The sequence below is a fragment of the Callorhinus ursinus genome, unplaced genomic scaffold (genome assembly GCF_003265705.2).
Source record: "Callorhinus ursinus isolate GAN/ISIS: 27379988/994484 unplaced genomic scaffold, GSC_fseal_2.0 scaffold3, whole genome shotgun sequence".
NCBI classification, from domain to species: Eukaryota; Metazoa; Chordata; class Mammalia; order Carnivora; family Otariidae; genus Callorhinus; species Callorhinus ursinus.
In genome coordinates, this window is record NW_027397065.1 from 88533054 (window position 1) to 88539993 (window position 6940).

A 6940-nucleotide genomic window follows, 5' to 3' on the forward strand; every position below is an offset into this window, starting at 1 on the left:
CAGGGCTGTGGCCTCCCCTTGTGCTCTGCTGCATCAGATCTGCAGCAAGGATGTCCTCCCACAGTTTGGATATCACCTCGTAGAGAGCCCCCCACCCCCAGCCCTGCTGATGAGAAGGGTCCATAGCTAAGAGGTAAGGGGTATTGAGTGTGCCAGAAGACTCTGGCATCCATGTATCTTGCATTCCACTGCCACAAATTTGGGGAGGGAGAGACTCTATCATGTACACTTCAACTTGAGGCACTTCTGTCTGGGACCAACACACAATGGAATGAGACTGGGGTACAAGCAGGGCAAGTGGGGCTCTCCTGGACCAATGGGAAGTTGCACTTCTTCTAACTTAGGGGGAACTAACTGGCATGTAGGGCCGTGGTGCGGATGGTACCCAGGTAGATTTTGCAATAATGACTGGATTATTGTTGCTAACCCTTAGCTCATCTCTATAAAGAATGATGCATCCCCCTCACTGCCACATTTCCTACCAGAGCAGGCCCCTGGGAGGAGCGTGCACTCCCCTCACTGGGCTTGGTAGGCCATGTAAGATGCTCCAGGCACTGGGATGTGAGCAGCCAAACATTTGCAATTGCTGAGCAGAGGCTCTGCATATGAGCCCGTGGTTTGGCCCAGGCCCTGCAGCTCCTGCAGCTCCTGCCTTCCACCTTAGGAACAGCATGTTCCAGAATGCACTACATTTTTAGTCTGAGTTCTGGAAGGAGAAGATCCAAATTGCGCCAAGCTGAGCCCAAAAGAGCCAGGTGAGGCTAAGTCATGGCTGCCCTGTCGCCACCTCGTGTCTCATGAGCAGGAAATAACTGTTTCTGGTGCAAGCCATTGAGATGTTGAGGCTGCTTATTGCCACAGCAAAGGCTGACAAATACAAATAATTTTGTTGAAGGTCTTGTTTTCTCCTGGTTGTTAGCTGTTCTTTTTCCAGGACAAACTTTGTCAATTATCTCCTATGACTAATGAGGGGCTGACTGATGTCATGTACCATACTCTCGCATCCTCAAATTCTACATTTTGTGTGTCTTACACATGCTAGTGGGTACAGATGCAAAGGTAGGTACCATCCTAGTGAGGTCCTCTGCTGGAGACCTCCCCCCTGTTAGGGTTCGACCATGAATGTCCTCCAGCTGGTGAGCAGGGCAAAGTGATTGAATGCAGGGAGTGTGGTGCATAGAATCTATGGCAGAGCTACTGGAAGGAGCCTCTAGGCAGAAGTCCCAGAGCCAGCTCCCAAGCCCAGAAGGCCCTGCTCTGTCTTTCTCTGGAAGGCTTGGCCCCTACAGCAGGCACGTTATGGTGTGGGAAGCTGTCCACAGCTCTACTGCTCTACTTCCACTCAGGGCTGCCCAGCAGCGTGGATGCCACAGGCACGCCGACTTTCTCCCTACTGGACTCAATTTGAAATTGATATCTCATGTGAGTGCTTTTCATGGATGGAATGTATTCTCCTTCAGGGAGTCTGGGAATTGCAACTCCAGCTTTCCAGTCTCTGCGTGAGAGGGTGGCAGACTGTCTGCACAGAGGTCCACCTTGTTTCTCTTTCTCTGGGTGTCTCTTCCTCTTCTACTCTCATTCTTTCTCTGATGCTGTAATTACTAATGGAGAAGGCACCTTGACATACAAAGCTAAGCTACCCCTCCTTCTCTGCACTGCTATATACCAAGCATCTTGGATTAGCAAGACTCTGGCTGTGTTTCTCAAGAGGGCATTGTTGGTTTTCTGGGGGAAAACCCTTCATTGTGTGGGACAGTCTCATGGTGATTAGCAGCCCTCGTCCCCCACCTATAGTGTGCCCACGGTGTTCTTCTGATAACAGAATACTGCTTCCCTGCAAAGATACCCCAATCCTTGGAACTTGTATGTTAGGTTGCATGGCAAGGGGGAATTGAGATAGCAGGTGGGATTAAGGTTGCTAATCAGTGGACCTCACAATAGAGGCCAGTAGCTCAGATTCTCCAGGTGGGCTCAGTGTCATCACTGGGTCCTAGAATGTGAGAGTGGGAGGCAGGAGGCTCAGAGGTGGGGAAGGCAGTGTGAGGACAGAAGGAGAGGTCAGTGTGACGTGGCTGCTGGCTCCAAAGCTGAGGGAGAAGCCAGAGGCTCAAGAATGTGGGCAGCCTCTGGAAGCTGGAAAGGGCAAGGCTTCAAGTTCCTAGAAGGAACGCAGTTCCGCTTACACTTTGCTTTTGACCCCATAAGATTCATGTCAGAACACTTGACCTCCAGAATTTAAGAGAAGTCTGTGTTGTTTCGAGCCACTGCATTTGCAGCAACAGGAGACTACAGTTATTCCCCAGGTGCAGTGACAACCACATGCCCCATCACATTTCCCAACAGTCCCTGGGTGACTAGCAGCCCTTGCAAGGAGTCATTTTATTCAGTGTTGAGAAGGTAAAGAGTCAGCAGAAGGTTTCAAGTTGCCTTCCCCCTCCCCGGAGCCTGCCTTTCTCTCTTCCTGAGCATGCACACATCATCCCCCCCACCCCCCTCTGGGAGACTTTTCTCCTCCAGACCAGGTGCCTCTGCTTCCCCACTACACCAAAGACAAGGCTCCTTGTCCTTTAAAGCGTTATTCTGGGGAAATGGATGGGAATAATGAATGCGAAGACTCTGAAAGCTGGTGCAATGTTTGGTTGTAACTGCTCCTTCTGACTCTCTACACTTCCATTCCAAGACTTGAGAGAGATGACCAGGAGCATAAGCTCAAGCAACAAATATGTATTGTGTGCCCACTATTTGCTAGGCCTGCACATGCTGACACAGGCACCCTGCCGGCCTCCAAACCTCACCTGGAGAAGACAGCGGGGTGGTGTGCTCCCCATATCCTAGCCCACTACCTGGTTAGTTGCCTGCACTGACGCTGGATCTCAGACCGCCTTCTTGGGGTTCCTACCCGACCCCGGTATATTTCTGGGATTTCTAAAGAGTATTTCATGTGCACTGAGAAAGCCAAGATGCTACTTGACCCTTCTGCTCTGAGTATGGATGGTGCTACTTACAAGTCTTCCCCACCGGAAGGTAAGTTACCAGAGGGCAGGAACTTTGGTAGACATTTCCCCCCCAAAATTTTCTCCCTTGCCCTAGGATGAGAGAGGAGAACATGGTAAAATTGAATAAAAGATTCCATATCTCCCTGCCCAAGATGGTTAATTTTATGTGTTAACCTGACGGCTAGGAGTGCCCAGATAGCTGGTAAAACATTATTACTTGGTGCGTCTGTGGCTGTGTCTCCAGAAGAGACCAGCATATGAGTGGGAAGCCTGAGGAAAGATCACCCTCATCAATGTGGGTGGGTATCACCCAATTTGTTGAGGGCCTAAATAGACCAAAAATGTAGAACAAGAGCAAATTTGTTCTCTGCTTGAGCTGAGACAACCATCTTTTGCCCCATGACATCGACACCTCTGATCCTTGAGCGTTCAGACTCCAACCAGGACTCACATTTGTGGCTCTTCTGATTCTCAGGCTTTCAGACTAGGACTGACTTACCCCACCAGCCAGGCGTCCAGCTTGCAGATGGAACAACATGGGAGTGTTCAGCCTTCATGATTGCATGAGCCAGTTCCCTGTAATGAATCTCTTTCTATATGTCTGTACATATCCCATTGGTTCTGTTTCTCTGGAGAGCAGTAACTGATATAATCGCTTCGCCCGAGGGCTCACTGCCTGGGAGCTGTGCAGGTTGGGTCTCTGGCCATCAGGACTGCCCAGCTCCCCCTCCTTTGGCCCTACCTACAGGTAAAATTCCAGCTCTGTCTCCCTTCCAGCAAGGACTTGAACAAAGCATTCCTGCCAGTCCCCTGCTTAGAACAAGGTATTGGTGGGAGTCAAGATACATGTTGCTTTTGTCAAGGCTCTGAGATTCCAGCCACATGTCACCACTTATCCCCAGCCCGTCAGGGGCATGCATTTAATGAACAGGAATTGATGAGAGTGATCCTGAAGGTGTCTCTGCCAATGGTCCACTCAGATGAGATATCCTGGCCGGTCTTTGTGCTGGGCTGAGGCTACTGAGAAACTCTTTCATTAGTGATGGAAGGGCTGTTGTCCCTGGAGCTGATCTGGGTGGACGGGATAGAATACCTTTGTTTTGTTTGGATGTGCTATTAGAGGGCCATCAGGATGTGACGTCTGAGGGAAGCCTCAGAAGCAGCGCCTCGACAGCCAAAATGTTGCATTTTCAGGTAAACTCGTACTTGAGGAGTCATTCATTCATCCATTCATTCATTTATTAAACATTTGTTGAACATCTTCACAGTGCTCCTCGTTGAAGAACTAGAAGAAAAATGACACTCTGTCCTAGAAACACTCACAAGGGAGACACCCCAATGGCTGTCTATACTATAACATGATTCTATGATAATAGTTACAGATCTTGAGTGCTTAACAGGGGCTAGACACTGTGTTAAGCACTGTACTTCCATTATCTTATTTATGACTCCTGGGGACCCTACAACCCTCATTCTTTAGATGAGAAAACAGGCACAGAGAGGTGAAATGACTTGCTCAATATCACATGAGTGGCCAGTGGTAGAGCCATGATTCTAACCCATTTGCCTTAGTTAGTACAAAATTAAGATGCTATAATAAAAATACCCCAAATTCCATACAACAGCTGAGAATTATCTAGTGGATATGATATTCTAGATGTTTTACGTTTATAACTTCAGTTGATTCTCACAACAATCTGAGGTGTCACATGTACCCTTAATCTACCTGGTGTAGTGATAAGAAATCTGAGGCACAGCAGGTTAGGTGACTTGCCCAAGGTCATACAGCAACTGAGTGGCAGAGCTGGAATTTGAACTCTGAAAGTGAGCCTCCAGATCACTGCTATAAATATTATGCCACACTACCCTAACTGTCCTAAAAAATGGACTTTTTTCTCTCTCTTACTCAAGAGTTCCAAGGTGAGTAGTCCATTTGGGTGGAGCAACTCTGCTCCACTGATCATTCCAAGACTTCAATGACTTCTAAGTCATTGCTCCTCCATCCTCAAGGGCCCTAATATCCGATACCAGAGCTATTGGCACCATGAGGCTATTTTCAGTTCAATTCACTTAACTGGATTAAAATACGGTAAATCCAGTTCCTCAGACGCACTAGTGAGATTTCAAGTGTCCAGTGTTCACCATCATGGACAGCATGGATCTAGAACTCACTTCCTTTCCACCTTCTTTCTCTTGGTGTCAGAACTTTGTCTGGATGTTTCTTCCAGCCTTTTCTGGTTCTCTCCTCATTTTCTCTTACCGATATTTCCGCTTCAAAAAATTTCTTGCATGTTTAATCCCCTCTTGGGATCTGTTTCTCAGAAGAACTGGATGAGCAGAACTATCACCACTTGTTAGAAGGTCAAGGAGTTTAACAGTGGTTCTGGTGTCCCTGGCATTAATTTACCATGTCTGTTCAAAGTGGCATAGACCCAGACCCTGTCTCCTTCTTAGCTCCATCTTTCATGTCAGAGAATTTTAATATATTTTTACTCAGGTTCCTGACAAAATTGGCTTCGTATTTGCTTATTTCAGATGCTCTTTGCTGGACAGCATCCCAGTTGTCTGTCTTTCTCGATCAGAACCAGAAGCAGGTGTTCCAGGACCACACGCCCTGTGATTTCCTGCAAGGTAAGACTTTGTTTTCTGGATCATCACAATTAGAAGAGCATACTTGAGCACAACTCATTTCTCTTTGGAGTGTTTAAGACAAACTTAGACATCAGCTGAATGTCATTAATTTTTACCCAGAGCTATGCGACATCAGGCCTTACATGATGTGCTGAAAGAGCTGACAGGGTGAAAAAAGGTACGAAGTCTAAAAAGTTTATGTTCCTCTGTTTGCATGACTTGCTAAAGAGTTAGAGGGCTCATCCTATACATCCTTATTTCTATAATGCTATCTTGCCCTCTGTTGAATTGACAACACATTTTTCATAAAAAGTTGATAGTGTAAGTTAATTGCATGCTTATACTTCCTGATTGGCTCACATGCCAATCCTTAGGCCATATGAGTATAATCTGACCTTGTTGTTTTTTAAATCTTGGTCACAGGCTCATTACACAGAATTCTAGGTAGAACCACAAATGTTACATATAAAAGCAAATAGAAGAGCTTTCTTATGGTTTATCAATAGTTTTTAGTGTAAAAACAAAACATGGTACAATTTCTATTTTTTATTGCACAAGGCATGCTCTCTTTTTGACATATGAACCGGATAGAATGAATGGAGCATCTAATTTATTTGAACATTCATTTGTCAATCCATTGCTTGGGGGAAAGCAATATCAGCATCCTCTACCAGCTGGAATTATTTTGCCTCCAAATTCTGTATTTAGGGAAAAGTTTTTGGCTTATATTTGACCATGTATGGTGCAAATTCTAGTAGCCTCCCCCTAGGGTTATGAAGAATAAATGAAATGATCTATGTAAAATGCTCAATAGAATGCTAGATATTGCCTTCGGTATGATCATGACCACCATCATCACCATCACCATCATGACCATCATCATCATCATCACCATCACCATAATCACCATCATCATCATCATGAGCATCACCATCATCATTACCATCATCCCTACCATCATGACCATCATCATCACCACCATCACCATCATCATCACCATCAAAATAATAGAGTTGCAAATCTTCTCTTCTGCCAGAACTGCTAATGTGCTGAAATTTGCAAAATGAAAAAGCATAAACCAGCTGTTTTGCCCTCTAGTTAGAATAGCAGCCCCCCCTTTTTTTAAATTTAAGCTGAATCTGGGTTTCAGAATAAATTACAATGAATGGAAAAAATGTTCCAAATGGCATCACTAAGGGTCATGAGTGCTGATAGAGCAGTAATGTGAATGAAAAGAAGAAGAAGAAGAAGAAGAAGAAGAAGAAGAAGAAGAAGAAGAAGAAGAAGAAGAAGAAGAAGAAAGAAGAAGAAGA